Source organism: Eptatretus burgeri, chromosome 7, assembly GCF_056783735.1.
Source record: "Eptatretus burgeri isolate ZD-2024b chromosome 7, Ebu_testis_v1, whole genome shotgun sequence".
NCBI classification, from domain to species: Eukaryota; Metazoa; Chordata; class Myxini; order Myxiniformes; family Myxinidae; genus Eptatretus; species Eptatretus burgeri.
The window spans coordinates 39,503,291-39,527,348 of NC_140967.1; the positions used below are offsets into that span (position 1 = coordinate 39,503,291).

At 41.6% G+C, this 24,058-nt stretch overlaps 1 protein-coding gene and 1 long non-coding RNA gene across 3 annotated transcripts in view; one reads left to right on the top strand and one right to left on the bottom strand.

Moving 5' to 3' along the window:
- Positions 1-281: 281 nt before the first annotated feature.
- LOC147023075 (uncharacterized) overlaps positions 282-24,058 on the bottom strand; it is a 30,952-nt gene continuing 7,175 nt past the window's right edge. For both annotated transcript variants that reach the window (XR_015060013.1, XR_015060014.1), the window contains 2 exons: positions 1,347-1,449; positions 282-1,249 (listed from right to left, as the gene is read on the bottom strand). This is a non-coding gene — a long non-coding RNA (uncharacterized LOC147023075). The remainder of the gene's footprint in view (positions 1,250-1,346; positions 1,450-24,058) is intronic.
- Positions 14,657-24,058, top strand: part of SPTBN1 (spectrin beta, non-erythrocytic 1) — a 300,241-nt gene continuing 290,839 nt past the window's right edge. Inside the window, exon 1 of the mRNA XM_085888100.1 lies at positions 14,657-14,675. The gene's annotated coding sequence lies outside the window, so the exon portion shown is untranslated. The remainder of the gene's footprint in view (positions 14,676-24,058) is intronic.

Consider the following 24,058-nt stretch of genomic DNA (forward strand, 5'->3'; position numbering starts at 1 on the left):
CCCCAACCCTCACATTCAAAATCTCAACCCCTCACCCCAACCCTCATTCAAAATCTCAACCCCTCACCCCAACCCTCACATTCAAAATCTCAACCCCTCACCCCAACCCTCACATTCAAAATTCCAACCCCAACCCAACCCTCGCCCAACACAATGTCTTTTTTTTCAATATGTATTTCAACTATATATATATATATATATATATATATATATATATATATATATATGTATATATATATATATATATATATATATATATATATATATTTTTTTTTCTCTTCTTCCATTTCTGTCTTTTAAGGCTTTCAGGTTTGATGAAGTAGAAATGGGGAGTAAGAACTTTCCTGCATCTTCTTTCCAGAACTTTCTTGATATTGCTCTCATCAAGCACCATCCAACAAAGAACTACATCGATAGGCTTAGATCCCCAAGAGTGATAGAAACCACATTTCAAGTCTCCAAAATAAACCCAACTTTCCAAGTCTCCAAGGTATAACCACATTCCTGTTGAGTTTCCAAGGTACATATCAGATTGTGAGTTATCAAGCCAGAACCCACATTTCAAGTCTCCAAAAATATAACCATCTATCCAAGACTCTAAGGTAGAACCACAATTTCCAGAAATATTGTGGGTTTTGGTGATAGATCTCACATTGTATACAGTAACTGTGGATCATCAAGGAAAACTCCATTTTTCCAATTTTTATGGGTTTCAGTGATAGATCTCACATAGTATAACTGTGGATCATCAAGGAAAACTCCATTTTTCCAATTTTTATGGGTTTCAGGAATAGATCTCACATAGTATAATTGTGGATCATCAAGAAAATCTCCATTTTTCAAAATGTCTGAAATTTGTGAGTCTCCAAGGTAGGTTCCATATTTAGAACCATCTTGGCAGAACCCTTTTCCCAAGTCTCCAAGGTAGTTATTTAAACCATCAAGGCAGAACTCATTTACTGATTTTTTTCAAAATTTGTGACTCTTCAAGGTAAAACTTGTATTCTGGCTCATCAAGGTATAACTTGTTCAGTGGGTATTGTCTTGATAACCCGCAATGAGTACTATTGCTGTAAAACTCTTTTTCAGGATTTTTCTGGTCTCCAAGGTATAACTCTTTGGTTGGGCCATCAAGGTCGAGCTGGTTCTGTGGGTCTTGGTCGCTCATAAGGTCTTCAACCAAACCAACAATTTCGTCCCAATTTGTGGCAAAAGCAGTATTTTCATTTTGTATTTTAGATGCAATTTCCTGTGAGAGAAAATAATAATGTATTAATTAAGTGATTTAATTATTAAATGATTATATGCTTAAATCAAACTCTGTAAATAGGAAAATAAAATCTTACCTCAACAGATAAGAGGTTTGAATCCAGTTCATCAACTTGAAGGTTTAGTTCCATACAAGTAGTAGAACTCCAAGGAACTCCAAAGTCAGCACAGCACTCCATTCTCAATGAAAGTAAAAAAAAAAATGTTTAAAATGGAGAATTGTTTGAAAATTGCCTGGGCAACCCCAGACAAGCCTTCGTTGGGAAATTTTTTAAAACCATTACATTCTAGAATTTTCTAGTGATTTCTTTGTGAGTCAGAGATGAACTGGAAATGATGTAAGAGTAGGCGGGGCTTAGTAAAAGTGGGCGTGGCTTATGAAAATACCTTATGAAAAGTGGGTGGGGCTTAGCAAAAGTGAGTGGGGCTTATGAAAAGTGGGCGGAGCTTATGAAAAGTGGGCGTGGCTTATGCAAAAAATAATCTGAGGCTCAGGAGGTCATCAGACAAGAGCATTAAGAGAAGTTTATCATTTCATAATGACACAAAAGGGGTATCTTGAAAAATATAAAGATTCAAATGTTTTATTTCTAAATATTTTAGATGGGGATTATTGTGCAAAGAAAATTAAACTATTGAAGGAATTTGAGAATGAACAAATCTTTATAGGTTCAATGAGTGAGCTAAACAATATGCATCGGTTATTTGAAAAAGAGTGTCCCGAGGCTTAGACATTTCAGATATTTCTTTAGAATCACCTTTAACAAATCACATTACTACTTTAATACTTGAACAAATCTTTATCTTATTGCATTGGTTATTTGAAAAGAGTGCCCCTAGGTTAAAAGGGGAGACAAATAAATATACCTTGGGATAAAAAGGGGGTTTATTTTTCGGGGAAAAAAAATATGAATCGCTGAAAATCCCCCATTCACTTACATGGGTAAAAGTGTGCCAGAATCAGTATATTCACCCTACTCACACCCACCCACACACATTACACTCTACCACTCTTCATGCACTGGTTCCTTTAAAAACGAACATTTCCTTGCTTCTACTATTTACCCCTTATACACACTTACACACCTACCTACCTACCATAAGCGACACAAGTGCTTTGATCCTCTAAATGTATATGATATAAGTCGATGACATATAATGTATATGATATATGATATACAATATAAATGTAAATGATATATGCCACTCTCCCGCAGAGGCCTGCTCCTCTTCCGAGCTCGATTAAAATCAATGATGGACCCTCATCATGGTCTTCACCAGACAAGTTGCCCATCATTTATCACCTCCTCCCGACACCCAGGAGGATTAAATTTGGCCAAATGAGTGGAGGATCTAGCGTGATTCATGCTATATAGGACGTAGAATACCGCAAGTAGGCCAAAACACCCTCGGCCCTTAAAATCGTAGATGTCCACCAGTCCAGGTCATGCTCCTATTATTATCCTTTTTATTAATTTAAATTATTGCATGCTTATTATTGTTAATATTAATATTTTTCAATAATGTGAATATTATTATTTTGCAATTGTCATTATTACCTCGGCTATTATTACGTATTATTTAATAATTACCATTATTACCTATTATTCAAAGGTGGAAGGAGGTTATGTTTTCTCCCATGTCGGTTTGTTTGTTTGTCTGTTTGTTACTTGGTGGAAAATTTTTTTTGCCAAGTATGTTGGTCGGTAGCGTTTGTCTGTTTTTCTGTTTGTTTTATTTGTTTGTCACATGGTTTTTGGCCACAGTTTTCAGGTAATCGTTCGAAAAATTTTGTGTGTCGGTGACTGGCCAAGGGCAGCAATGCTTAATTTTGGTGAAGATCCGAATCCGGATCCGGATCTGAGAATTGTTTTGAGGATATGAAAGAAAAGTGATTCTTCACCATTGAGAGATGGGCCCAAAGCTATGGATAGCTTGATACCTCAAAAAGTTGTGGACGAGTTATGACAAAACGAGGTGGATGAGTTGGTTCGGTGACAAGAACAAGCCCATTCGAATTTTGTTCGGGTCTGGATTCAGATCCGACCTATCAGTGGGATACAAAATACAAACTGTTCAACCTGGTGGAGATATGTGCTCCACAGAGTGCTATTCGTTTCACCAAGTTGTCACTCTGTGATTTTTCATTTCTCTGTTTGTGTGAAGGATATCTCAAAAAGTTGTGGATGGATCTGAATGAAATTTGGTCGGCAGGTTCGGTGTGTGACAAGGACGAACTGATTAGATTTTGGTGAAGATCCAGATCCGGATCCGGATACTAGAATTTAAAAAATTGATTCTTCACCATTGAGAGAAAGGGCTAAACCGATATATAGCAGGCTATCTCAAAAACTTGCAGACAGATTCGGATGAAACTGAGTGGACAGGTTGGGTGTGTGACAAGGACAAATTGATTTGATTTTGGTGAAGATCTGAATCTGAATCTGCATACAATAGTTATTTAATTCTTTATGTGATTCTTCACCATTGAGAGATGGGACCAAAAACGATATATAGCACGATATCTCAAAAAGTTGTGGACGGATTCAGATGAAACTTGGGGGACACGTTGGGTGTGTGACAAGGAATAATTTATTTGATTTTGGTGAAGAACCAGATCCGGATCCCATTACGGGATTTTTATAAGTGATTCTTCATCATTGAGAGATAGAGCAAAGAATTATATAGTCCTGTATTGCATGATATTTCAAAAATGTATTGGGCCTGATATGTTCTCCTGGATCAGGCATTACATGGTGGATGTATATGTGCTCTACCGAGTGCCCTTCTAGTTCTGTCTTTTTTTATGACTTGCAAAATCGAAGATCGTGATCTGCACGACGTCTTTTTCTTTAGATTTCGTAAGTATATTGATGACCTCTGTCCTCTGTTTGTGTGTTTGTTTGTTTGTACATTTGTTTGTAGGCACGATAACTCGAGAAGGGAAGAAGTTACCAATGTGAAATTACACCACGTGATCCAGGAGGGTGATGGCTAGCGCTGATTAAATTTTTGTCAAAATCGGTCAAAGGTCAAGGTCACAGTGAGGTCAAACATTCGATTTTTGATGGTTTGGTACAGAATCATCGTAGAAACTTCTGGTTTGCGTCGCTACCTTCTCTAGAGACAGCTTTTATTAGACAAGGTCAGAGGTCAAGTTAACGATTTCGGAAGTACCAGTCTATGACTGCTTGTTTGTTTGTTTTTCTGTTTGTCAATCACCGACAGGTCACAATTCTAAATCAATTGTCATGAAACTTTATCAAGTTGTAGAGGTAGTCTCAAGTGAGAAGCCAATTGATTTTGAGATCAAAGTTCATTTTGAGGTCAAGTTTCGAAAATCGTCATTTTTCATAAAATTGACATGAAATTTGAACAGGATTTGCATTTTGTGTCACTGAATTGGGAACCCAACTATTTGAGATCAAAAGGTCAAAGGGTAACTCAAGGGAAAATATGTACAATTATCAATTTTTCAATTGAAAATCATCAATTTACTTCCTATTAACATGAAAATTAAACAGCAATTGCATAGTCCATCACTGAATTGGGAAAACAACTATTTTTGAGGTCAAAATATTAATGGTCAACTCAAGGTCAAACTTCAAAAATCATCTAATTTCATCTGAAAAATCGTCAATTTTCATCCGATTAACCTGAAAATTAAGAAGTAATAGCAGAGTGCATGACACAATTTGGAAACTAACTATTTTTGAGGTCAAAAGGTCAAAGGTCAACTCAAGGTCATACTTCTAGAATCAATTTCAATCTGAAAAATAATCAATTTTCTTCTGATTGACCTAAGCTTTGATTAAGATTGTCAATTTTAAACTTAACTAGCATAACCCGTGCTCTGCGTGACATGTTGGGGTGGGTGTGTTTGAGAAAGGAACTGATGCAGAGTATCAGTAGTAATTTTACTTTAATGCAGTAAGTGGAATACGATTTCACTGTTTCAGAACCATTTTATTTACTTTTTTGTACCATGCACCTCATATGGTCTTTGAGATAATGTAAGCTGAATATCACGTTACTTGAGTGCAGAACAAAGTCGAAGATAACGCGACACGAAACCACAAACTCGGAAATAATATATAAGATGAAATGGACAATTTGATGTATCCGTGGCAACGTTTAGAAGGGGGGGGGGTGGATTTTGTAAGTATCGTGCTCTGCACGACGCCTCTTTCTTGTTTGTCTGTTTGTCTGTTTGTGTGCAGGATATCTCAAAAATTGTAGACGGATCTGGATGAAATTTGATGAGCAGGTTGGGTGTATGATAAGGATGAACTGATTCGATTTTGGTGAAGATCTGGATCTGCCTACTTGAAATTTTAAAGGGATTTTTCACAATTGAGAGTTCGGGTCAAAAACGATACATAGCACGATATCTCAAAAAGTTGTGGACGGATTTGGATGAAACTTGGTGGACATGTTGGGTGTGTGACAAGGAATAATTTATTCGATTTTGGTGAAGACCCCAATCCGGATCTGGATACGACAATTATTTAATTTTTAACGTGATTCTTCACCTTTGAGAGATAGGGCCAAAAACAATATATAGAATGATATTTCAAAAATGTATTGTGCCCGATATGTTCTCGTGGATGAGGCATTTCCTGGTGGAGGTATGTGCTCTACCGAGTGCCCTTCTAGTTCAAAAATGTATTGTGCCTAATATGTTCTCATGGATCAGGCATTGCATGGCGGAGATATGCGCTCTACCGAGTGCCCTTCTAGTTGTTATTACATTTGTCATTTGAAGCGGACTTGTAAAATTTGCACGATAAGATGGGATGATGCTCAAGCTGCTATGTATACACTTTAACATGGCATTTTTTTCCAAGGTGGAAAGAAGCAATAAAATGTGGGAATTCTTCCAGATTTTTTTGCAGTCACGTCTAAAGCAGCATAGGTTAAGCGAGTGTGAAAATAATGCAGAGTCCTCTTATTACTCATGATGCAATTAAGGGCTCTGAAGCATCACTTGTAATACCTTCTCCCACCACCGGCACTACACGGCACACATTTACAAAGATACTTTTGTGTCGCTCCATCTTCGGAACTTCTTGAAGTCACTCCAACCTTTGCCTGTTGACCTGCACTCCCTTTGGCATGTTTGTTTGGTTGAGATTGCAAAAGTAACGACCGAATACATCGACGTGAGACGGACAGACGCCATATTGTGTATTTTAGTATGACAGATTGACAGGGCTCACAGGGCCCCCACGAAGCCACTGTTGCGTTTTGCATGTGGCCCCCAAATGACTAAGGTTGCCACTGGGGGTGAGATTGCAACAGTATCAATCACAGTCTCCATTTGGATGCCTCTACTGCGATGCAGTGACAGTTGTGCTAATCCAGTCAGACGATTTTCTCCCATACTTCAGCCAATCAGTGCTCCTATGGTTGGCAGTGAGTGCCATGGAAGCAGTGGAGGAAAGAGAGCGGCACCTGTATATGTAGAAGAATTGTGTTGCTCAGTCAGTGGGTCACCCAGATAGCTCAGATGGCAGAGCACTGGTATGGCTTTCCAGAGGACCTGGGTTTGATTCCCAGGCTGGGTTTGTAATTTTTCCACATATATTTATAATACCGTTATATTGAAGGTTCATTCTTTAAACCCTTGGAGCCGTAACCACAAGTCTGTTTTGATCAACTTTAGCTTGGGTAAGCTTTGCTTTCCACTGGCCACAGACACAGAGGTGTGGAGAGCAATTTCTGTGTTGGGGACATTATCCGTGACATTATTGTTGCAAAGTTCAAAATTTTTTTTTCCCCCCAGTTCATTTTTGTTATCACTTCACAGTTTCCACTGAATTGTATGACAATTTACAAATGTATGCACATTCAACATTTCATATCAATATAAACCATTTTATTAAACAATCACAAAAAAATAAAAAAAAATAAAAATGCGAATGTTCAAAAAGGTTGCTCACATTAAATGGTCCACGATTACAAATCAAAGCAAAGGAAGGTGAATACAATTTCAGTGTAAATCCACACTCTCTTGTGGGTTAACTCATTGTCATTAGTTCATCTTTAATCCCAGGCAAAATATCAAGTTAATACAATAATCAAGAAAGAAAGTTAAAATTCATAGATAAATACTGCAGAACACAAAAGTCATGTTGGTGAATGGTATCTAAAAAAAATAATTCCACTGGGCCCCCCAACTTTAAACCTATTAAATATAATTGATCCGATGTGAGGCAAACGTTGACAACACCAAGGAGTTAATCAGCGAGGAGATGATCAAAGCACAATGACCATGTGCCGCTCTTCCATATGATGGTATACCAGTCACCCAGTTAACAGTTAGCACAGGCATTTGGGAACAAACCCCACTCTACAAGTAGAAAAAGAATGATTGGCTATTGCCTACAAGTTTAAAAACAAACAATAAGGAGAAAAATTTTCAAAGAGGTATCTGATAATGAAGTCTTTAGAGCCCAAAAATAAAGATCAGAGACTCAGGACAAAACAAACATGGCTGCCTGAAAGGTGCACATGCAAAAGCAGGAAGTGATGTCACCCTAAGCAGGAAGTGTGTTGACCCTTAGAGCCCTTGTACCTTTGAGGCTCTGATGTGGTCATACCCACTTTGGAACTCATCTTGCAACGGCTCACAATTCACTGAACAAATCGAACGCGTAACTATCTAATTGGAGTCCCCATGTTGTAAAATTTGCGATAGCTCCAGCAATGTTCCATCATTTCCTTTGATGTTCTATTCTGTAAATTGTGAACATCAGAAAGGAAGCCAAACACAGGACTCATTTGATGCATCTATGGTATCCAAGGCCATCTCCACTGATGGCTCGCAGACTTCCTCTCCTGTCGCGGCCAAGCTGTGGCCCTAAATGGAGTTCTATCTTCCCCTCTTCCTGTCCAAGCTGGAGTTACTCAAGGTAGCATTCTGGGCCCTGTTCTTTTTCTGGTTTTCATCAACGATCTCTCCGACTCTCTGGAAAATCCTCTTTATCTCTTTGCTGATGACTCCACCCTCTGCCGTATCATCTGTCATCCCTCAGATCGGCAAGCAGCGGCTTCTTCGCTCTCTGCAGATCTGCAGAAAATCACAAACTGGTCCAACACGTGGAACATGCCCTTCAATCCTGACAAATCTCACACTCTCGCCATGTCTTTCCAAAAGGACCGTTTAGACCCCCCCCCCATCTACTTTTTCAACAATCCTCTGGAAGAAGTCCTTTCTTTCAAGCTTCTGGGTCTCACTATCTGCCATGATCTTTCCTGGGAAAGCCACATTTCCAACCTGGCCTCCAAAGCGAGTTAGTGACTGGGCGTCCTCCATCATGCAAAGTCCTTCCTTGGTACACCTGAGCTCCTGACCACTTACAAAGCTTTTGGCCGCAGCCTGATGGAGTATTTATCTCCACCCTGGGCTGGTGCTCCTGCCTCTCACCTTTCTCGGCTTCACGCTGTGGAAACTCAGGCATTTATTATCATTGGCATCTCCTGCGATGAGGCTGAGTCCTTGGGCCTCTCAATCTCTCACCACAGGCAGGTTGCTGGTCTTGCTGTGCATTGTGTGTTAGCTCTCATACGAGCCTCGACAATGTATACAAAAAAAAAAAACATTTGTGTGAATCGTTCTTCAACCGATTTTATTGCTTTGTCGAGGATTGAAAAAGAAAAACTTCACTTTGAATTTTTCCTTGGGGTTCTGAATAGGCTCATTGTTTCCTTCTTCGCTGAACTGCTTTCAGTTTCTCCTAAAACTGACCGGATCTGGTTCAACGTGTGCCGGTATTTCCAACTGCTCAGCAAGTCCAGTAATTCAACAATACAATGATACCACTCCCTTACACGCATGATATCTCCATCAGCTTAATGCACCAGAGGACGTGGGGTTAGATGAGGGAAGGGGACAATGATGAGACAAAGCAGAGAAAGAACCTTTAACCTGATCCCCACACAATGCCTGTTTGAGGTCGGTGCTGGGTTTGCTAAATATGTCGCAGCTCAGGTGGTGTCTGTGGAGCTAAAGGTGTCGCAGTGGCATCCACCATTACCAGCCATTTTTCAGGCGGAGTTCGCGGTTATTGCTTCAATACACAATCACGCGGCGTACTTCTGTCATCCCCTAGGAGGTTACCTGGCTTGTGGAGCTGGAGTTCAGGAATTAAAGGAAAAACACAAACAGTCTGCTTGTTTACTTATGTGTAATTTCATGAATACATTTGTTTTTCATTAATTTTGTCGCCGTCCCCATATTTTTCCGCTCCAAGCGACCGCCTCGTTTGCTCAGTGGTTAAATCAGCCCTGGAGCCAAGCCCCCTGACCCTCTCCTCCTTGGTTGCCCAAATGCCTAGAGACCCCAAATGTTGGTGTCAGTACTTCAGAATCTGCACAAGGTTTTAATCTACCACACGTTGGCCTTGACATCCGTTTTGAGGCCAACATAGGCCACTATAAAGTGTATATTGGAATGTGGGGTCAGGCAGTCCAAAACCACATGCCAGCACTTCCGGTCCAATGAACACATAGTAAAAACGGCAGACTCATGTAATACCATTACAGTGCTCGCTCATCTCCTCCGTCACTTGCTCTCAGAGACAGAACGTCCATGGCTCAGCGCTCATTCCTCATCAAAGATCACGTGTGCTTCAAACTTGAGCACATTAATGGTAAACAACCCTAACATACGTGGTTGAATTTAAAAAAATCATAGAATTCTTGTTATGATTGTTTCACACTTGCAGCTGTTTGAAAGGTAGAAGGCCACATTCTGAATAACTATATACAAGGAATCGCTACATCAAGCTGCTCCCCCCACCCCTTCCCCCCCTAGATCGATCATCGAATATCAAAGATCGAAAATGAATGTAGAGCCGAGCAGTGCAATGAAAAATTAATAACTTCCTCATATAGAAGTAGTGCATCAGCCTTCATCCAAAACTTGCAGAAGCCTTTTGGGCCAATGGCTATGCCTGCCAATTTTGAGGCAATCCTCACTTCAGGTACAGAAATCAGAGGTGAAGTTAATGTACAGATGGGTGAGGTTGAAGTATGTATGCTCTGATGGTTGTATTTCTGGAGGAAAAAGTTGTGATATCTCTGCATCACTTTTGGTGTAAGTAATATTAAGTCTGTCCAGGCTTACAGTATTGGGATTCCTGTTCATATCAAGGACAAATAAATTTGTCCTTCTGCTAATCACTCAATAAGGGGATTGAAGTGGACTTCTGACAGAGTCGTTACATTGGAAGACGTGTACATTACGAAGGTACTTGTGAACTTTTGGAGCACCACGTTGAATCCTTGTAGGAGTTGGATGCAACTCACTCATTTTTCCCAGGCGCATTTGGGAACGAAGATATTCAGAACTCATGACAACACAAAGTGATCACTGCAACCCAAACCATCGGTTATTGCACAATGTTTCAATTTCTATATGAGCTGTCAGGCGACAGGGCAGTCAATTTCTGAATTTATTGCTGAGCTCAAGAAACCCTCACACTTCTGTGAGTTTGGAGACACACTTGAAGACATGTTGCATGACATGCTCATCATCAGATGAGCCACACATCTAGCTTATCACAAGAGTGGCAATATTGCTCCAGCTTGTCTCTCCTGAAAACACAAGGAGAAAGCAGGCAGAATGAGGACGCATCTCATCAGTTCAGTCGCATGCTGACAAGTACGCTTTGCTTCTGGTGACCCCGCTGAGGTGTACGATATATTTCACGTCAACTCCAATAGCAGATCTGAACTTCTGCAAGTTCTCATTAATATCTATGGTCAATGCTTGGAAATAGAGGTCCATGTCGGTGCAGCTGTTTCACTTGATATGGAGTTAGCTTCACTGACCCGAACGGCTCCAGACATCCTCTATGATCTCTACCTTCACAGGTGAGCACATCAAACCCTGTGGAACTTGTGATGTTATTGTGTCTTGCAGCGATCTGAAGTTAAACCTACTCCTCATCGTCATTCCCAGTGACAGACCATTATTACTTTATGGAAACTAGTTGGGGGTAATTCAACTGAACTGGAAGCAGATTTGTCAAATTCATGCAGCCAATGCATCAGAACCACTTGAAGAAATCCTGGCCAGATAGCTTCATCTTTAGTACTTAGCTCATCATTGAAGGTACGGTATGTTCAATGATGAACGAGGTACTCTGGGGGCTATTCCACTAAACTTAACTTCAACAAAGATGTGAAACCAATCATCTACATGGCTCAACTCATCTCTTTTGCTCTATGCAAACGTCAACAACTTGTGATCATTGAACAAGTTCAATACTCAAATTGAGCTGCAACCAGTCAAAGCTGATCAGTGTATTCATCGTTGTCACAATTACAAGACGACAGTCAACAAATGCCAAGCACCAGTCAACGATCCAACCAACGGATTGATGACATGCACACCGAGTTGATTGGAGGCCAAAGTTTCAGCAAACTCTACCTCGAGTCAGCACATATTCAACTCATCAAGGAAGATTCAGAGAAGTACCTGCCAATTAGTTTGTACGTCAAGCACAGATTGAGTTTTGGGGTAAAGTCCATCCCAGAAATATATCAGCGTTATATGGACAGTTTGTTCACTGCAGAACAGCAAGAAGCAGTTTATCAGGATGAGATCCTCGTTGCTGGTTCTACAGAAGCCGAGCATCTAAACAACCGAGATGGAGTCTTGAACAAGCTATCGGACTCTGGTCTCCAACGATGTCTCAACAAATGTGAATTAATGACACCATAGATTTGCCGCTCAGGGTCCACATCCACCCGAGCATTAAAATCAGAGCTATCAAGAATGCATCAGCTTCCAGAGAGGTTACGGAACTGAAGGCTTATCTCAGCACGTTGCAATATTACAGCAGCTACATCCCAAACATATCGAACATTTTGGATCCTCTCTATAACACGCTGAAGAAAGGAATGCCATGGAACTGGAGTACTTACTATACCACTCGCTGTTTTCCAGAAATCTAAGGACCTGCTCCAATAATTTAACATCCTCACTCACCATGATCCTTACAAGGACATTGTACTTCTGTGTGATGCTCACAGGTACAGCGTGGGCACAGTGCTCTCATGTTAGGCCTGATTGTTCAGAAAAAATAAACAGTCCTGTTTGCCTGCAGGAGTTTATCTACTGGAGAAAATAACTATAGCCAGTTATACAGGGAGGGTGTGAGAGTCCTTTTGGGAGTCAAAAAGTTCAACCAATATCTCTTTGGATTCTACTTTAGGATCTATACCAATCACAAACCATTGATTAGCCTGTTCTGTCCGACCAAGGAAACATCCAACATGCTACCACTTAGGATGATGTGATGGTCGCTACTGCTCGATGTTTACGATGATGGCATTCAGTATAAACCTGGTTCTGCAAATGCCAACATGGATGCCATGAGTCATCTGCAATTGCCGGAGTCAGCCATCAACCCACCACTGCCTGTCAGCATGACCACCCATAAGTGGATCATCTGGAGCATGGTCCTGTCGATGCTGACTGGATCTTCACCTACACTAGATGTGATCGAGTCCCTTTCAGAGTTCTCCAAACTGGACACCTAGGGTAGCAATCATGCTATCAGATGGCAACCCTGCCGATGTTCCCTACAAGGCATGTCGGAATGACCTCGGTGTGGACAGTGGATGCATATGGAGGGGTTGCTGCATATTGATACCGCAACATCTTCATTTCAGGGTAATGGAGGAATTCCATGAGTGTCACTGGAATAATAAAGATGAAGTCACTGGCTAGAAACCATGTATGGTGGCTGAATCTAGGGACTGATATCGAGCACCACATTCAACACTGCTCTCCCTGCCCTAGCACAGGGAACGCACTGGCAAAAGCATCACTATACCCCTGGGAATGACCTAGCAAACCATGGTATGAGGTTCATTGAGACTATGCTAGACCAACCAGTGGTCCGATGGTTCAATTCATTGCCTGCACTCACACAAGGTGGATTGGCGCATATGCAACATTCGGTACTACATTCGCTGGAACCAGAGAGAAATTGAGATTTTTTTTCTCTTGTTATTCCTCATTCCTTTCTCTCGTTCTTTCTTTCTTCCTCCAGGTCTTCTATTCTATTCCTCTACCCTGCTGGCGGTGTGTTATACAAGGAAGGTTTCAGAGTCATTTTCCACTGTTCTTTTTGTTCCACTTCCTCCCCTTCTTTTCTACTGTTCTTTTTGTTCAGTTGTAGCCTGGTCCATTCTGAATCCCCTCTCCAAAGCAACTGGAATACTTATCATGAGATAATTCTGAAGAACACTGCTGGTTTGTCTTCGAGGCCTGGAAAACTGGGTGCTACCCATGAATAGGCTTTTGCATATACTGTATTTTCTTCCTCGATTTCCAACCAGTGTCCTTGAAATGTGTCCTTGATACTCTGTCACATCCTTATATTGGATGTACACACTTGCTTCCTTTATCTCTCTTTTCTTTCTCTTTCTTTCAATCCTCTCTCCCTCTCTCTCTCTTTCTCCCTCTCTCTCTCTCTCTCTCTCTCTCTCTCTCTCTCTCTCTCTCTCTCTCTCTCTCTCTCTCTCTCTCTCTCTCTCTCTCTCTCTCTCTCTCTCTCTCTCTCTCTCTCTCTCTCTCTCTCTCTCTCTCTCTCTCTCTCTCTCTCTCTCTCTCTCTCTCTCTCTCTCTCTCTCTCTCTCTCTCTCTCTCTCTCTCTCTCTCTCTCTCTCTCTCTCTCTCTCTCTCTCTCTCTCTCTCTCTCTCTCTCTCTCTCTCTCTCCCTCTCTCTCTCTTTCTCCCTCTCTCTCTCTCTTTCTTTGTTCATTCCCCTTCTCTACATCCAACAATGACTGCACTATTTGCACATTGCCTTTTTATCCTTTGTCACCTCACTGTTCCATGAGCCTAGATTTTGTATCCAAAAATGAAAAAAAAAATTAAAATCACAACCGTTTTGGAGATAAGCTATGTCAGAAGCCAAAAGCCTGAACTGTGCAGCATTTTGACAGTTTTCCCATCCATCTGAGATTAAAAGCGGTCCTGCTCTATCCCGCACAACCATTAACCCCGGCATGAACCGTCCTCCGCCTCTCCTCCTCTCCTCCCCACCCACCTACAGCGTCAACTGCTTCATCAGCAGCTGCAGTCCGATTTCCATGTTCAATAGGCCAATCAATGCCTGAATGGTGTTTTTCATAAGATGGTGGCATGTACAGTAGATGGTTGGATAAGTGACCTTGTCTTGGGCAGCAGAAGGAATGCAATCCTCAGCATATTATAATTACAGTATATTCCCAACCTCCTTTCCATTATCCTCCCCCTTACACGCTCTCCTGCGCTCTCCCCTTCTCTGCCCTATCCTCACTTATTTTGTGCACCATCAACCTTTGGGTGGTGGTCCATGGTAATACGCCGCAGAGATCTCTCCCTGGATTGTTGATTCATTTCGGTGAGTTTTTATTGATTAAGCTAATGATACAAATGGGCTATAGTGCCTTTTCTCGCCTTTCTTATTTCTGTTTGAATGTTGTTGGTTTTTTTTCTTCTGCTGTTTACACTTGATGTCTAACTTCTTTCTATTTTGCACTATTTCTGTATTTCTATCTTTGCCAGTGAAGGTCTTTGTGCTCTTGGCATCCTTGCATTCATTTAAGTCTTTTTGTTTGAAGTTAGTGGTATTCCCCCTCCGCGACAAGTTTTATACCGACTTGTTTTGTTTTGTTGATAAAGCTATGGAGATAGAAACAGTGTTGTTTGGGACTGGTATTAATGTGAAAGTGTGAACATATATTTCATTCTCCATATGCATTTATGCATTGTGGTCTTTTGGGAAGATAATTAGGAGATATTTTCTTTTTCTTAATTTATTTTGGCATTCCACATCTTTCCTTTTCTGTATCTACAGCATGTAGAATGTTGATGGTTCTTTATGACGTCACAAGTGTTCCATCAAGGCATATCTGAATTTGAGGAACAAAAACAAGACGGCTTGGCCTGTTAGTATTCCCAACTGAAGCCTTGGCTGTAGAAACAAGTGAATTCACGTTCAAATCCCATATACTCTATCAGTTTTGTCCATTGTCTAATAATGTTCATTTAATTCATGTAATGGTAAACTGATGTCTGCTATTTTTCTTTGTCCTGCATTTGATGTTGTCACGTTCGTGGTCCCTGATGCGACTGTCAATAATGAGTAAGGTGAGGAGCTGCAAAAGGCCAAAGCCGTCGCTTCACGGATGGCATAGCTTCATGCCAATTCGGAGGTGATCACATACCAGAGCCGAGGCGAGCGATCCTATTCCAAGCTTAGGCTCACCAGGCACCGGCTATCAGGGTTTTAATCTCATTTCGATCCCCATAAATTTGCCTATGTCGCCAAAACAAGTGACAAAGGCAGCTGGATTGCAGAGCAGATGTGCATAATCTTAAGAAAAAAGGATTTATTGAATCATACACTCAGGCACAAGAATCATTTCTGGACTGTCCCAGCGGACAAAGACAGACTTTGTAAAACAACAAAAATAAGTCCTTATATTCCAAGAAAAAGTACCCTTCGATGGGCCCAGTCGTACACTTGTACACACACTCACACGTGAACCAGGTAAGGATTGCTAAAGTTCTCAAACAACCTGAGTCAACGTCAGAGAGAGAACAGAGCAGCACCGGCACAGCGAAGTGTCCCCGACAACAACAGAACTTCGCAACAAGGGATGTCCCCAGTCACAGATAGTGGGGGATCTTAGTGCAGAAGTGTGCACATCCGGATAAAAGCGTGAATTTTGGCACACAAGTAGTTTAGACCTTGACAATCAAAAAAATTGATAGAAGCACTCTGACACACCCCTTTTATGTCCACCATCTTGGATTTCAAGATGGCCACCATCAAAAATCTTTTTTTTTAATTTTGTGCACGAAGATCCCCCACTAATGAGGGTTCAGGCACTCAGAAGAGTTGGGAAGATGTCATGAAGTTGAAGCCAAAGATGTTTGCCTGTTGGTGTATGGTGATGGACATTGAACGTCTGCATTGCCGTTTTGTCCGCTCCCTGCGTGAGGGGGATTTTGCCCTATACGTTCAGGTAATCGATGAATTGTGTGATTATGTCTTCATCTGGAACCATGTGCACTACTCGAGATGGCTCCCTGTTCATGTCGAGGATATGGTTGAACTTGAATCGAAGCATCCAGAGGTTCATAGGGAGTTCATGAAAGGAAATTTTGCGGTACAGAAGAGCCCACGGAAGTTCTCTCTGATACCAAAGGACCACAGCCATGAGCAGACCACAAAGATTGTCAAAGGTGATGGTGGAGGGTCCAACATTTATGATTCTCCTGACACCCTGGAGGAGCACATTCTGGCTCTTCCTGAGAAACTCAGAGCCATTGCCAAGTTTGAAGAAGCAGCAGAAATCAGTGCTGAATGTCCAGATATAAGACATCATGAAGAATCTGGAAGTCTTCAACATCGCTTCAGCAAAGATGTTCTTTCTCTGCTTGAAGTCATGAGGGCTCAATGTAACCCTTTCCTGTACGAAAGTGGTCCAGACCTCATGACCATGGATACAAGGGAAGTCATGAGTGCAGATTTAGCAGATGCTTTCATAAATGCCATTGGGAAAGGGAAAGAACTGCATGAGAGCTATGTCAGAGACTGCCTTGTAAATTGTTCTGTTCCTCTAACAGATACAATCAAGAGGAACTTCGTCCCTACCTTTGCTAAGCCAGAGGAACCGAAGAAAGAGGAGAGCAAAGTTTCTATGCTCAAGCATGATGCTTCACTTGTGACACAGCTGTTTCTCTCTGTGCAGTCAAGACCAGATAGTGACCTTGATGAGTTATTTAGGTACGAAAACAGGAAGGACCCACCTGCCCTATCAGATCAAGGGAAGCTTCGAGTTGGCAAGAAATCTGATATTCTGGAATGTCTGAAGATTCCAAAGGTTTCTGTGGGTCCTGATGTGACAGCTAAAGTTCTAGATGGTGCAGCAGTAGTTCACATGGTGCAACCAACCAAGGCAAAGACATTTGATGATTATGTCACCAGCCACTTCATACCCTACCTCTCATCTTCAGCACAAGGCAATGTGAGGAGATTGGACTTAGTTTGGGACACATATCCAGAAGATAGTTTCAAGCTGAAAACCCAAGAAAAGCAAGGATCTGGATCAAAGGTTGCCTGCACTGTTGTAAAAGGTACAACTTCAGTTCCATCCAGTTGGAAGCATTTCCTACAAAACAGTGAAAATAAGGTTGGCCTGTTTCAATATCTAAGCGACGAAGTCACACATGCATCTGCAACTATCCCTGGGATACATTTATATGCCAGAAAGGATGACAGAGTGTTTGTGAGTGGCACTGCTGACATATTACAGAGTGACCTACAGAATATTTCACCTTGCAACCACCACGAAGCAGATGGAAGAATGTTCCTTCATGTTAGTGATGCATCACGTGAAGGGCATTCCAAGGTGATGGTTCGTACGATTGACAGTGAGGTGGTTGTTATCGCCATTAGCATATATGAAAGACTTGGCTCCAGGAACTTTGGATAGACTTTGGTACCGGAAAGAATCGTCAATTTATTCCAGTGCACACAGTCGCTCAAAATCTAGGACCACAGAAATGCCACACTTTGCCTCTGTTCCATGCCTATTCAGGGTGTGATACCACCTCACCCTTCTTCGGTATTGGAAAGCGAACTGCATGGGCAACATAGGAGGCCTTCCCGCAGTTCACAGATACCCTAACTGTGCTGATGACTCATCCAGAGGTGCTAAGCATTGATGGTATCCACATGGAGCTCTTGGAAAGGTTCACGATCTTGATGTATGCCAAGACATCAAATGCTTCTCGTGTCAATGTTGCTCGTCGGGAGCTTTTTTCCCAAGGAACTCGAACACTTGATACCATCCCACCTACCCAACAGGCACTACTGCAGCATGCTTTCCGTGCCCTTTACCAAGCATCTCACATCTGGAATCAGTGTCTCAAACCACAGCAGGACTTACTTGATGCCTCAGACTGGGGGTGGGTGAAGGATGAAAAGAGCAACGTGTATGCTCCACTCTGGACTGTACTACCAGATGCAAGTAAAGCATGTGCACTGCTTTTTCATTGTGGGTGCACTAAAGTTTGCAGGGGCAACTGCAAATGTTCAAGAGCAAGTCTGCGATGTACACTCCTCTGCCGATGCCAAGGTGGTTGTATCAATAATGATACCATCTAATGGTAGTTGACATTTGTTGGAACTGCATCTCTTTGTCAATGATATTCAGCCGACCAGAGTCGGTCAATATAGCCGCCCGACTATTCAAAATGTTTTGCAAATGAGAGCTGATCAATGATTCGAATAGTTGTCATACTTGAATGTGCTCCATTGATACTGAATCTAAAAACCCGGTGTTAAAGCAGATTGATGTAAGGTACATCATTACCTTTTGCAGACATATATGTTTTAAGTTGGGAATGTCAGTTGTCTTTGATATTGTAAATAGTCAGTGAAATGTTATCATGCCAGGCATTTTTTCATTCATTGACCTTACCAGCTTGTATCTTTGACATATCATTAAAATTATGGCACATGTAGCTGCCATCTTAATTTCCCATATAAAACTGTATAACAATCAAACAGCTTTCTAAATTTGTTTTGATTCCTTGATGGAACAAATAAGCATGATGATACTAGATTGATTTTCCTTGCTTGTTCAGGTATTGGGGTTTCATTGAATTATGTTGCTAATGGCAGCCATTTTAGAAATTCAAAAATTTTAGAAAAATTGACTTCATCACATTCCTGGACCCAACAAATATGGGTGTAGACACCAATTTTATCTTCCTAGCTTGTTTGGTTATCAAGATATCATTAAAAGTTAGTCGTGAATGGCGGCCATTTTGAATTTTCGACTTATTCAAGATGGTTGCCACCTGAGCCCTTTCAGAGTTTGTCCATATGATTCCTAGACCCCATAAATGTGGGTGTAGCCACTGAAATGAACTCTCTAGCTGGTTTAGTTTCGGAGATATAGAATAAAATAGGTATTCGATGGCGGCCATCAAGAAATCCAAGGTGGCGGCCATAAAAGGGGTGTGTCAAAGTGCTTCCATCAATTTTTTTGATCGTCAAGGTCTAAAGTACTTGTGTGCCAAAATTCACACTTTTATCCGGATGTGCACACGGGTTGGTTTTGTGCACTAATATCCCCCACAAAGACAGCTTGATGTCTCAGGAAAACAAGAAAAAAATTGCTTCTCAGGTCCTCATAGAATCCCTACTTTCCCCCCTTCTTTCCTCTTGCCCCTCACCTGACATGGTGCAGTTATCTTAAATCTGTGGATTCCCACTGCCATCCCAATTTACGACAAGGCCCGTGGCTCCGGCCAACATGCAACTTTCAAAATGACGTAAGAATGCTAAACGAGGCCTTTTGTGCATGCAGTGTGTGTGTGTGTGTGTGTTTTACTGTGACACACTTCTGCTCACCGGGCACTTTTAACCTGCCGTTGCTTGCATGAAATCTGTGATTCAAATAGTCTTTTAAACATAATTTTCAGCATTCAGATGAAAGAGTGGCAATTTCAAGAATTGCAAATTATATTCCTGAATGCAAAATGGACTCAAGGAAATATAGCAATACGAGTAATGTCCGTGGATGAGGGGAGTCTGGTTCGTACCATTTACCTGCTAATACAATTATCTAGTGGTAAAGCAATTGTTATCACTCACACACACACACACACACACACACACACACACACACACACACACACACACACACACACACACACACACACACACACACACACACACACACACACACACACACACACACACACACACACACACACTTCTTTCACCACTAGATGCAAAAATCTAGTATTTCTCTTGTGGCCCCAGAACCAAACAAAAACTCCCACTCACTCCTCTCCAAACATGATTAAGAGTAAATTTGATCATTTTCAACTTGCCCTGTCCATTGAAAAGCCTCTGATATAACGTTCCCATCAGTGGTTTTTATTTATTTATTTGTATGCAGCCAGTGGCTGCATGGCTGCATCATTTTCTGGGGGCATGGCTGTGCTGCTGATGAAGTGCCCCTGTTACCAGCAAGCTGGTACTCATTTTGCTGACTTAGGGAGGATGACAAGCTGAGTCAATCCACCTGGTGTTTATTCAACGCTTCGACAAGGGCTTATACTCAAGACCCAAAGATCTTAACCTTAACCGTTAAGCCAACACCAGGCTTTCCATCAGTGTTAAGAGGCACAAAGGTTTGGTTAGAACGTGGCCATCTACAAACATTCGGGCCTTTCACGGCCAATATCGTTGCGAGTTTTTGCGGTATGGGCTTCAAGACATCAACTTTTGGACGATTTGATTAGAAAATTCTCCAAACCTTTCATTGTTCAGAGGCACACATATTTCTCGCAGATAAGTTTCTAAGTATTTTTGGCTTCTTTAAACGCTTGGTGAACCGTTTCATGCTACAATCCTTATCTGGCATTTATTATATCCGTCCAGGCTGGATATAATATATTTATTATACCTATCTCTATCTCTATCTCTCTCACCGGAGGAGATCAAACAGCAACCGGCTTGCCATTGCTCCCTGTAGCCATTCTCCTGCACAGACACACATTTTTCCCTGTGCCTCACCAACCTGCACGACCATACTACCGACACCAACACCAGCTTGTGCCTGCCTAAAGTCCTCACCTGCTATCCCATTGTTCAGTTTGAGCCTGTTCCATGTTTGTGGCCGAAATCTGGATTTTAGCATTAGTTTCTTAAGTTTGTGCGTTCCTTCCTCCCCTTTTATTGTCTTTTGAAGGAAGGTCCATTTCATATAGTCAGTAGCATCATGGCCATTCCACACCACTCCATATTTATTAGAATAAACATTTCACTTTAAGAAACATCTTCCTGCCTTTTGCCTTCCCACGTGAAAAAACTGCCAGTTTTTCGTTTGTATTTGGGCAATCCTCAAGGGATTGTAATAGTAAAAGAACGCAGTGTAGATTTGGCGAACGTCGTTTTGGTTATTTGTGGAGGTCGGATCTCCGTCGCAGAGCTCCTGCGTTAGTTTGGCATCTGACACGACAATATATTTGTTTGTGTTTGAATGAAATATGAATTTATGTGAATTCTGCTGTGTGATATTCAAAGCCGTTGCTTGTTACCACCTAAAAGTGGACAGAAGTTATGTATTCATCCCTGTTTGTTTGCTTCTTGCAAAATCGAAGATTCGCAAGTGTATTGCTTGGTCTGGTCTGCTGGGTGGTCGCTGGACTACCGTTATTCTCAAGTTTTCTGTCTGTATGTTTGTATGTAATGGACGGCTCTGGAGGCCAGAGGAGTCAACCGATTTTGATGAAACTTGACTGGTAGGTTCATATCAGGACCTCGTTCTATGCTTTGGAGCACCGTTGCTATGGACGCCACCGTTGCCTTGCAACGGGACTTTGAAATTTTTGAAAAATCCTTTAAAAAAAAAAAATTCGAAAATCAAAAATCGGCTTCCACGCTTTTATGCGCACTATAATCAACCTCTTTGTCAAAAAATTTCAGCCCGATCCGTCAAAAACTGTACGACTAGTATGCAATTATATAGCGACCACCCATGTCGCCTACCGGCTTGTTATTCTGTCTGTCTGTCTGTCTGTCTGCCAATCACCTACAGGTCACATTTTTACTCTGATCTTCATGAAACCCGGTAGAGGTGGTCACAAGTTAGAAGCCTATTGTTTTTGAGATTAATAACTCAAAAGGTCAAAGGTCAAGGTCACGTAAATCGTCAATTTTCATCCATTTCCCATGACACACACACACACACACACACACACACACACACACACACACACACACACACACACACACACACACACACACACACACACACACACACACACACACACACACACACACACACACACACACACACACACACACACACACACACACACGTCTGGGAAAAAAAAAACACATTTAAAAAAATGAATAAAACCTGTAAAGAGGAAATCCCCCAAAACAACCAAACAAGGTAGGAATGAGACCATAAGAGAACACCACACTCCTTTTATGGATTGCTATCATGACACATTTTGACATTTTTCTCATAGATGGCAATATTAACAATTGTATGAAGATGTCTATGTTAGAAGTAGTTGTGGATCCACATAGTGTGGCTTGGTGTTATTGTGCATGTTATTCGTTGTGGGATTGAGATGGAAAAATGGAAAAACAAGTCGTGATGTCAATCAGTATGAGGACTGTGGGACCAAAAGGATTGGACAATCAGTGCTTTTTGTGTGTTTTGCGTATTCTGTTATCGTAGTTTGTGTCAGTTGTGTATTTTGTATTTATAAAGGTTGCAGTTGTGTTCGTAGCAGATTAGCAGGTGTTTGTATTCGTTTTATTGGAAGACGCAGGGTGAGGCCTATTGGGTTTGATGCTCCAAGTCTATCAGTTAAGTCAGTTGGGGCCTTGAGGAATCTTCAATGAGGATATGTTTGGGAAGAGGGTTAATCGAGAGCGAAAGAGAAGGAAAGTGTACAAGATGTGTCATAGATGCTTAATGTGGGCCACATTAAGGATAGACATAGCAGGGGGTACTCACTGTTGTATTGCCCACTTGAGGATAGTTATCACGAGATTTCAAGACTGGATAGATAAATTTGCAGAAAGTAGCAGAATGTGAGAAATTTTCAGAGAAAAGTTGGTTATGGTTCTAGAGTGAGTTTGTTGAGGACATTGGCAATCGTTTGGGTGCAGTGAGTACAGGCAGTGGTGAGTGTGCAACAATTGCTGGCAGTGGAGTGTGTGTGTGTGTGTGTGTGTGTGTGTGTGTGTGTGTGTGTGTGTGTTATAGAATTGTGAGGGACAAAAATGAAAAACGGTGTGTGTGTGTGTGTGTGTGTGTGTGTGTGTGTGTGTGTGTGTGTGTGTTCCTTTACTCGAATAATCTCATCTCAGAAAACGAATTTGATTTCATACCGGGTCACTACACCTTGGTTATGCTGCTTCTACTTACTCAACAATATGGTCGGAAGCCACCAATGTCAGACATGAGATAAGGGCCATCTCTGTGGACATATCTTGTGCTCGTGATGCAGTCTGGAACCCTGCCTTACTCTCCACACTCTGCCTGTGGCATCCAAAGCTAACTTCACACATGGCTGAGTTCCATTACTCTCGTAATGTGGTTTTCCACTGAATCCTTTCATCTCCCCTCCTTGTCAAGGCTGGATTGCCCCAAGGCAGTGTCCTGGGCCCAGTCCTATTCCTGATCTTCATCAATGATCTCTCTGGCTGTCTGGAAAATCCCCTTTTCCTATTTGCTGATGACTCCACCCTCTGCCGTGACATCCCTTATCCTTCAGCTGCAGCCTCTTCCCTCTCTTCACACCTTGACAAAATCACAAGATGGTCACACTTAGAATATCTCTTTCAATACCGACAAATCTCATACTCTCACGATCTCTGTCCAAAAGGACCGTCTGGAAATTCCACCCATCTACTTTCTGAATAATCCTCTTGAGGAAGTTCAGGCATTCAAACTCAAGGGTCTCACTATCAACCATGATCTTTCTTGGGCAAACCACATTTCAAAGTTTGTCTCCAAAGCCAGCCACTGAATGGGAATCTCACATCATACAACATCCTTCCTTGGGACACCTAAACTCCTATCCACCTAAAATTAAGGCCTTCATCTGCAGCTTTATGGAATACTGCTTTCACCTCTGGGCTGGCTTCCCTGCCAAACATCCAGCTTAGTTTGATGCCATGCAAAACAAGGCTTTCAAGATCATTGGCAACACCCACGCTGAAGGTGAGTC